Source organism: Nicotiana tabacum, chromosome 18 (genome assembly GCF_000715075.1).
Source record: "Nicotiana tabacum cultivar K326 chromosome 18, ASM71507v2, whole genome shotgun sequence".
Lineage (NCBI taxonomy): Eukaryota > Viridiplantae > Streptophyta > Magnoliopsida > Solanales > Solanaceae > Nicotiana > Nicotiana tabacum.
The window spans coordinates 16,231,533-16,242,320 of record NC_134097.1 but is presented as its reverse complement, the minus strand read 5'-3'; positions in this window follow the sequence as shown (position 1 = coordinate 16,242,320).

Below are 10,788 nucleotides of genomic sequence, written 5' to 3'. Positions count from 1 at the left end.
GGGACTTGACCCCATGATCTTAGAATTATACCACCGGTACCAGGTCTGCTTTGGTGCAAGTAGGCTCTTCTGTGTGGCTAACGGTGGCTTGTCTGCCCCAGCTGTGCATAGAGACGAGGAAAACCCTAACCCTGGAACATGATGAACCTCTATTCCCCTAAAATCTTCAGTGGGGGAGTAATAAACTTCAGCAAGCGTAGCCATCATGCTCTACTTACCAGCATGGATGATGACAATGACCGTGGGTGGATAGCGTGATTTGTCGTCATTGCTACCAGGGATATCATCCCGATCACAACTCCATATTTTCCCGAATCATGGAGTCGTTCACGTAAGTTTGTAGTCTAACTCTTCCTCTGTAAAAAGATTGTTCCCAGTCATTGCTAACCCTTTTATTTTCGTTATTTTAGATACTCGGTGGACACCATCAAGAGTTAAAGGCCTGGACCCATGGGTTCAGGAGATTCTGGATATTACTACACCAGAATCCAGTTGGTGGAAGGAGCTAGCCTCCAAATACGGGTGAAGGTCAAGAACCACGGTAAACTAATTCTTTCTACTTTCCGCCTCTGTAAGTGCATAAGAAAACTTGCTAACCTTACATTTTTACTTGATTCAGGGCTCCCGTAGGGCTCTGTTACCTGCCCCAAAGTCGAGGTTTTGGCCTGCGAGGTTGTTGCAAGAGGCTCTCACTCGAAGTGGTGCCCTCGGATCAGCCTCCGGTGCAGGTGCTTCCTCTCGGAGTCCCCAGCTAGAGAACAAGCAACCAAAAATGCGACGTTCTTCCTCGGCTGAGGGATAAAAATAAAAAAATAAAGAAGGCCATGCCCGAGCTGGCCGCAACCAACCGAAGCTATTGATGAAGAGGCCATGCCCGAGCTGGCCGCAACAATGACAGGGAAGCTATTGATGAAGAGGCTTCCCTCAACGGAGACAACGATATTCATCAGCTCAACAGAATGCTTAATCTAGGGAGCTTATAAACCCAACAGAAGGCGAGGTCCGAGCGATTTGGGGAAAAATAGAGATGGTAGAGAATGTCGATTCTCACTTTTTGGTCCCAGTTACTGCTTCTGGTCCTGTAAGGTCGAAAATCTGGCCTCTTATGCCTTTGGTTGATGAGTAATCAATAATCAAAACTGCCTCTGTTGCAGCTTCTTCTCAAACTACAACACCATCAGCTTCATTCCCCTCTACACCAGCTGCGCATTCATCACCAGCAACTGTTACATCTCCTCCACCGGCCACCGATGTCTGAGTAGAAGCTACTTCTCCTCCCTAGTCTCCTGATCATGGGAACTTAGGGCATAATTATTTACCCCCTTCTCCTGATCCCCGAGGAAGGAGGAGCGTCACTCTCTCGATTTCGAAGGAGTTCCATCTACTATCCAGGCCGGTGGAGCTTGCCAATTACCTGAAGCCACTGGCTTCAGAAAAAGATAAGAAGAAGATACATTCCTTCTCCGGGGAGTGTACGTTGAAGAATGACATACACAATGCGGCAGCGGTATCGTACTTGTTCTCTTACTCTTGTTTTTTATTTATCTGTTATAATGGGTTTTCTAACTTTGACATATGTTTTGCAGGCTAACTTTCTTGCGTCCGAGGGCCTTCAAAGGTTGATCCTTGATAAATAAGGACTTATGTCTGAGCGGGATCAGCTGTTGGCTGAGAGGAACCAAATTACTGCTCGCTTCTTGGTGCTGGAAGCAAAAGCTGCTGAAGCGAATATGCTAGAGGCTCGGTTGTAGCAAAGCGAGCAGGAAGTGATGGCCCTTAGCCAATAAGCCACTCAGCTTAATGTACAGTTTCAAGAGGCTAAGGCTAAATGGGCTGAGGTTCAAGATGCTCTGCTCGCTGATACCGAGTGCGAGTCTGCCTCTATTGAGCGAGTGAATAATTTGGAGGCAGCCTTGAACTCCAAATCCGAATAGGATGTTGCTGCCAAGGAGAAGCGGGCCCAGATGGAAGAGAGGTATAAGAAGATCATGGAGAAAAACCGTGTTTACATATCAAGACTCTGTGATCTTGATCTTAGCCTTGGCGCCACAAGATTCAAGCGGGATGGCCTTAGCCGAGGTTGACATACTTAAGGCAAAGCTCCAATACCAAGGGAATTCCCTCGTCTTTGAAAATACATACTTTATGTATCATATAAGGAGGAAAACCTTGGAGTAGGCCAAAGAGGACGTCATTGATATTGATGATGAAATCGCCAAGGCCCGAGCGCTTATGTTAACTGCTCGAGAACGTCTCCTAGCCCAGTCTGATGCAACTGACTCTTCTAGTACCGATTTTGAGTATTCGAACACCTAGGGGGGAACTTGACAAGAATGCTAATAAAGGTCATGATCATGCACCGGCGACAAATCTGCCCTCTTCTTTCGGAGGGGGTGGGGGTGGGGGGCATAGATGCCTCTCTCCCTCGAGTTCCGGCGGCGATGAAGTTTAAAGTTTTCCTCTTTTCTTTATTATTTCCTTTTATTCTTTTGTACTTATGCCATTTGGCATGTTGATAAATAAATAAGTCTTTTGTTTTAGTATTGCACAAAGTTTATTCTTTTTTCGTCGAATTAGATAAGACTTCGGGTATATTTTCGTCCGATAGCCTTTGGGTTACAGGCATAAATTCTTCCGAAACCAACCCTTTTCTATGAGGGTTTCATAAGAGAGGGCTCTCTTATGTTTACGGTGCTCTTGAAGAGGACGTGTCCTGTTTATTTCGGCACAATCTTTTGAAGTCTTTAGTTAACATTCAAATGATAAAATCGATTCATCGTTTGGACAAGAAACAAGATAAAAATAAAAGGAATTTATTTTATTACTTCTATCTTAAAAAGTACATAAGCATTCGCTTACTGAAAAATAAATTGCCAATACATGTGGCTAACTTGTACAACTTGTTTCTATGGGGCTGGCCATGCTGTCCCCGGTCTTGATGAGATATTAATGTTCCCGGATCTCGTAGTCCCAATTTTCATGGCAATCATGTTGTTGTATTCTTATACTATTTCTTCTAGTGTTCGAATGCGGAGTATGCGAATTGGAACACTGGAAGTCTTGCTCATTTGAGGAAAAACACTTGTGAACGGTTGAATAATCTTTGGTTCTATGGCAAGCTTTGTTTCCCGTTAGGAACTTTGCCAACGACCCAAAGATTATTTAACCATCCCGTAGTGTCTTGTTGTTTTGAGTGCCTTGTCTTTTAACGGTCTTAGCATTGCTGATGATGCTCCCTTTGTTGCTGCCTCGTTAAAAACCTTGCCAGAAAAATCTGATTTGGATAAAAACTGGTCGAAGGGAAAAAGAGTGCATCACATACTTTCAATATAGGTAGGATCCATTAGCAGTAATACCTTTTAAGGTGACTCACGTTCTAGTTTCTTGGCAATTTGACTCCATCTTGATTCTCCATCTCGTATGAACCTTTACCGGTGACAGGTGAAACTCGGTAAGGGCCTTCCCACATTGGGCCTATCTTTCTAGTGTTAATTTCCCGAGTGTTCTGAGTCACTTTCATCAAAATCAAGTCTCCTACTTTAAAATAGTAGAGATTGTCCTTCCGGTTATAGTATCTTTTCATCCTTTGTTTCTAAGCCACCATCCTTACGTGTGCCAAGTCCCTGCATTCATAGAACAGTTCTAACTTTACCAGTAATGCTTCATTATTTGTTTCTTCGTCTGTTCGAAAAAACTGTAAGGTTGGTTCCCCTACTTCCACCGGGATTAGAGCTTATGTGCCGTATACGAGGGGGAAATGTGTCTCTGCTATGCTTGATTTTGCTGTCGTCCGATACGCCCATAGCACGTCTGATAACTCTTTCGGCCTCTTGCCTTTAGCTACTTCTAACCTCTTTTTGAGGTTTTGAATAATCACCTTATTAGTTGATTCCTCCTGACCATTAGCGCTCGGATGATATGGTGAGGATGTAATCCTTTTGATCTTTAGGTCTTCAAGAAAATTTGTGACTTTGGATCCTACGAACTGTGGTCCATTATCACAGGCAATCTTCTTCGATATTCCGAACCGACAAATTATGTTTTCCAATAGGAAGTCGACAACGCGCTCACCGATCTTTGGTAAGGACCTGCTTCAACCCATTTAGTGAAGTAATCAGTTAAAATTAAAAAGAATCTTACATTTTCGGGACCTGGTGGCAATGAGCCAACTATATCCATATGACAAGTCTAACAACCATGTGCAATAGATAAATCAATCACATCAAAAAATCATACCGAATTCCGACTTATAAGTAAGATAAATAATTTGCTCACTCGTTCCATGGAATTAAAGCATTATAAACTCCAAACTCGAAATTTCAATGAAACAGTCACACCTGAAGTCGCGAACAAGTGGGGGTATCGGATTTTCATATCCTCCTCGGCCTCCCAAATGGCTTCTTCGATGCCATGATTACGCCATAATAGTTTAACTAAAGCTATATCTTTTGTCCTCAGCATACAAACTTGCCTATCTAGAATCTCAACCAGTTCTTCTTCATAAGATAAACCATCATTTATTTCTACTACCTTTGGTGAGATGATATGAGCAGGATCGAGCATATACCCCCGTAGCATCGAATTAGGCACTGCACTGAAAGTGCCAAAAGTCCGGGCCTTTTTGTTCTGCTCCCTGTTAGCTCTCTCCTCCTGAGGAATCCTCTCGAGATCCATTGCTAGATCCACAAAGTCAGTAACGGTAGTGTTTCTTCTCCCATTAGCTGTATCTTTTTTGATGCCCGGAATCAAGCCACGAGCAAAGCAATCAATCTTCTCATCCTCAGTGGGGATGAGGTGGGGAGCATAACGAGATAACTTCTCGAATTTGATGCTATACTCTAGGAAGGTCATGGTATCCTACTTTAAGGTCTCAAACAATATCGCAAGGGCAGCTCTCACTCCCGGTGGTAACCACTTCTTAATGAAGATCTTCTTAAACTCTACCCAAATCATTGGAGGTGCATATTCCGATCGAATCTTCTCTGCCCCTTTGAACCAGAGGTCAACAATGTCTTTCAACTGGTAGACTGCATATCAAACCACCCGGTAGTCTTTAACTCCCAATAAAGTAGAAGCTTTCTCAACTTCCTCCAAGAAGTCCTGAGGTTATGCAGTATGATCTGTACCAGTGAAAACTGGCTGCTCAAGTCTCACAAATTTCATGGCCAACTGTGCCATGTCCTCAATCGCTGGTGCCCTCATCCCTATTTTTGGAGTGCCTGGATACCCACTTGAAGGTTCTGTTGGGTCTGCATAGCCATGAGGTCAGCAAAAGTATCCATAGCTTAACTAATATCAGTGAGGGTCTTCTCCAAGTGATTTGGTTCTGGAAGTGGAGCAGGTGCCTCATCAACTTCTTTCTCGAGCTCCTGGACCATCCTTGGAGCAATTGGAACTGGCACAATCCGTGCTCTTGTAGCCTTCGGAGGTCGGCCCCTAGGACTAGTGAGTACCCCTCCCGAAGCCGCATCGAGTATAGGAGCAGCTTCCCGATTCATATTGCTGCGACACATGTTTACCATATTATGCTAATTGATATAGTGCATGAGTCAATAATTATTTCTCAGTTGTATTGCACGATTCTAGAACAAGAAGAAAGAGTGAAACGTTCCTATAATGTCCATGAAGCCTTCTCGATATAAGTGTGGTGCACAACACACCCGTAAGGAGAACTCTACCAGACATGATTCCATAGACCTTCTAGGACTCAAAATAGAACCTAGGGCTCTGATGCAAAGTTTGTCGCGCCCTAAAATCACGTGACTGATACTCGGTACTCTACCCAACCCGAATAAACCATCCCATAGATTAATACTCATCTATATGCCTAATAGAGGGATGCGAAAGCCTCTTCAAGTATAATCATTTTAAGATATAAAACAAAACATAAATAATGTCTTTAAATAAATATTTTCCTTTGAAAGAAAACTTCATAAAGTTAAAAGGAAGTTTCATTCATGCATGCCATATGAGTAACCATAGGATTACAACCCAAAAATGAATACTACTATTGCCTATGGAATCTCTATGATATGGAAATGAAATAGTCAACCACGACATAACTCGGTGGCTCAAAATAATAATAATATAATAAAGTCCTCCACGAGTACAAGTGTGGAGTCTCACCGAAAAATGCCAACAGAGAATGTAAAGCTGCCCTATCCACGCAGCCCAAGCTGCTCAGGTCCAGTCCCTGAAAACAGAAATAAAAATATGGACGAAAGGCCTAAGCTCCACATGCCTAGTACGAATCATGAACCGTTCCCCAAAAGAGAGTAGGACAAGACTTAAGAAGATATAAGATATGCGATAATAATTGATATAAGAAAGAAGCCTTAATATCAATTAACAATTTAGAAAATAAAATAAAATAATATAGTAAAACATATTCTAAAATCTTCCTTTAGCATTAATCTTTGCAAAATCATGTTAGATTTTTCATTTACCGGGAGCACTGTACCATCACCGACACGGAAGAAAGTCAACTAGGTTATGTACCTATAGGCAAGTATCATATACCCTACTTGCTCAGGTCGTCTCATCATTGTGCTGCACGAATCGACTCAGCCATGCTAATAAGGTAGCACAATAGTACCCCATCATGGGTAGTACTCTGCTGTATTTCCCAATCGTAAGGTGGGTTCTACGCCTGCACCGGCACATGTAGTTTCATGACCTAATGAGAAAAAATATCCAAGGTCAATCTCGGTGAACCTAAGTAACTCCCAAAACTTTTACATTTATCAATGATGATGTCTATAGCCAAATCAACTATTTGAGAATAGTTAAATCCAAGATATTTCGCAACTCATGTATTTTCATTTCAAAAATGCTACAAGTGCAATTCCTCCTTTATTTAGTTTTAAAACTGAAATAAAACCTTTCAAGAAAATAGTATTCATAGCACTAAAATCTTTTATGATGCATGAAATAGTACAATCCCAACTCGTACGTCCCCACAAGCTAGGACTCACATTTAGAATTTCTATTTACTCGCATTTCAATATGAGTTTGGAGAAAAGCTCCGAGAGTAGTAAGTTTCAACGTACCTCAAATTGCTTCCAACCTTAACCCAAATGATCCAATAATGCCAACGAGTCACAATCTACATATACGAACTCACATAATTTTAAAAATGCGTCAGAACAATACCAACTAAGCCAACTAAGTGCCTAACACTTAAGTCCAATTTCATAAGTTTAGCAAAAATCTCCATTTCCTCATTTGAACATCATTCCTTGAATTTTAGCTCCAACTCTTTCATTAAACTTGTTATGGGATCTAGTCATTCCACTAGAAACTCAAAATAACATCGTTCAAGCAAGACCCAACACTATTCATCATCCCTACCAACCAACTCTTCAATTTCAAGACTAGTTTCTAGGGTTTCATGAATGGATGTTTTAAATACAAATTTATCTTTATTAATATACTCTACTTCGTCCATGTAGTATAATATATAAGTTTGGAGTGAAGAGACTACCTCTTTGTCAAACTCTAGAATTTTCAAGATTTGAGTTCTTGAAGGTTCCTTGAGATTATCTTAAAAAATCTATGAATTCCATGATGTTTGAGGGTTAAGATATGTAATAAAAGAACCAAATCTACCAAAGGGATTTAATTCTTACCTTGAAGATGTATTAATGGTAGAGAGCTCTCCCTCCTCTCTAAACCTTTAAGACTTGGACCAAAATTATATAACTTTCTCTCTCCCAAATTATTTATAAGAGCTTCAACTGTGGGTCTTAAATTTCGGATGCTAAGTTGCACGCCTTCGCTGCACTTCACTGCCTCACGTTGGGTTCCAACTTATTTTGGACGCGATGGAAATGCGACGCATCAAGTGTAGCGTCCATCACTGAAGCAACATTTTGATCTTCAACTTTGTTCATTCCATTTCCCAACTTAACATGTTTGCTTTTGTCTTTCATAATTAATTCCATTATTCCCTTGTCCCCTTCTTCCACTTTAGTTACTGCCAACTTTTTGCCAAACTTCTCTTTCCAACTTATTCCAAATATGATTGTCCCACCTTTATTCTTGAAGATTAATATTTTCCAAGCACTTATCCCATTATACAAAAATTTATATCCAAGTGTTAATGATAACCTCCTAAATTTCCCTTAATCTAACATTAAACCTTTGATAGAATAATTATCCCCAAGTGGTCCAATGACATATTCTATTCAAGAAATCTCACGTAACTCGGGTTGAACTAAATTGCATTCTTAAGCATGAAATTTGTAAAAATTAATTAATTTTTTTATGGGGATTTACATTCTCCCCTACTTAGAAACATTCATCTCGAATGTAAATACTTGGTCGTATTAAAGTCCGGAAGCGAAATCTCTAAGTCTTTCCTTACACCTTAACTCTTTAAGGCTTCAAAATTTGACTAACTCTCCTAATTTATAAAATTTCGGCAGAGTTTCCTTTGTTAATAGGCTTATCCCAAAATTCCAACCTGACAATGAGCCATAAGAATACAATATAAAAGGCCCCACACGGCTCTACTTATCACAACTACATCAATAAATGCCTCCGCGACTTCATATATCTCCAAACAGCATTACATAGCCTCTCCTGGCATCACAATAATTAAATTTATTACCATAAGACAAGTCTAACAACTATGCGCAACAGATAAATCAATCACATCAGAAAATCATACCGTATTCTGACTTATAAGTAAGATAAATAATTTTCTCACTCGTTCCATGAAATTAAAGCATGATAAACTCCAAACTCAAAATTTCAAGGTAACAGTCATACCTGAAGTAGCGAACAAGTGGGGGTATCGAGTTTTTATATCCTCCTCGGCCTCCCAAGTGGCTTCTTCGATCCCATGATTACGCCATAACACTTTAAGTGAATCTAAATCTTTTGTCCTCAGCCTACAAACTTGCCTATCCAGAATCTGAACCGGTTCTTCTTCATAAAATAAACTGTCATTAATTTCTACTACCTCTGGTGAGATGATGTGAGCATGATTAGGCATATAACCCCATAGCATCGATACATGAACAACATGGTGAACCAAAGTCATCGATGCAGGTAACTCTAGCTTGTAGGCTACTTCACCAATCCTTTTCAAGATTCGATATGGACCAATGGATCTAGGACTTAGCTTTCCCTTCTTCCCAAATCTCATAACGACCTTCATTGGCGATACTTTCAAGAAGACTTGATCACCCTCTTTAAGCTCCAACTTACGTCGATGTACATCTGTATAGCTTGTTTTTCATATCTGAGCGGTCTTAATCCATTGTTGAATCAAATCCACCTTCTCTAAGGCATCATGTACAAGATCGGGACCAAGTAGACCAACCTCAGTTGGCTCAAACCATCTAATGGGTGACCTACAACGTCATCCGTACAAAGCCTCATAGGGAGCCATCTGGATACTAGCATGATAGCTATTATTGTAGGAAAATTAAATTAGAGGTAAGTGTTCATCCCAATTCCCACCAAAATCAAGGACACAAGCCCGCAACATATCCTCAAGCGCCTGAATAGTTCTCTCAGCCTGTCCGCCAGTCTGTGGATGAATAGTGGTACTCAAATTGACACTTGTACCCAATCATTCTTGAAAGACTGCCAAAAATGAGCTGTAAATAGGCCCCTCTATCAGATATAATGGAAAATGGAATACCGTGAAGTCTGATAATTTCTTTCAAGTACAACTTAGCATACTGAGGTGCCGTGTCAGTCATTTTTACCGGTAAGAAATGCGCCGACTTTGTAAGTCGGTCTACAATCACCCAAATAGAGTTATGATTCAAGCGAGTGCGAGGCAAACCCACCACAAAGTCAATATTAATCATCTCCCACTTCTAAAGTGGAATCTCAATATTCTGAGCCAACCCACCAGGTCTTTGATGCTCAGCTTTTACTTGCTGGAAATTTAAACATCTAGTCACGAAATCCGAAATGTTTTCCTTCATTCGATTCCACCAATAGATCTCACGCAAGTCCTTGTACATTTTTTTGGACCCTGGAAGTATAGAATATCTCGACCTGTGTGCCTCCGCCATAATTTCATTACTAATTTCATCAATATCTAGCACGTACATACAACCGTTCATCTTCAACACCCCATCCTCGTCAAGAGAAAATGCAAGGATATCTTTAGATTGTACACAATTTCGAATATTCACCAAATTTGGATCTTCAAATTGCTTAGCCTTGACATGCTCAATAACAGAGGAACGTGTTATGGCACAAGAGGTAATGTCTTTAGCTATCGGTAAATGAGCCAAGTTACCTCATGACTTTCCGCTTAGCGCATCGTCTACCACATTCGCCTTTCCCGGATGGTAATGAATGCTTAAATCATAATCCTTCAATAGTTCTAACCATCTTCTTTGCCTCAGGTTTAATTCCCCCTGCTTGAATATATATTTCAAGATTTTATGGTCGGTGTATATTTCATAGGGCTCACCGTACAAGTAATGCCGCCAAATTTTCAAAGAAAATATAATCGCGGCAAGCCAAGTCACGGGTCGGATAGTTATTCTCATGGATATTCTCATGGATCTTTAACTGTCTAGAAGCATACATGATAACCTTACCTTTCTGCGTCAAGACACAACCCAACCCAACTATAGAGGCATCACATAAACTATAAACTCACCCAAACCTGTTGGCAACATCAACACCGGTGCCGTAGTCAATATAGCTTTCAACTCTTGAATACTTCTCTCACAAGCATCTGACCACTGAAACTTTGCTTCTTTCTGCGTCAACTTGGTTAACGGAGATGCAAGAGTAGAAAATCCTTCAACAAAC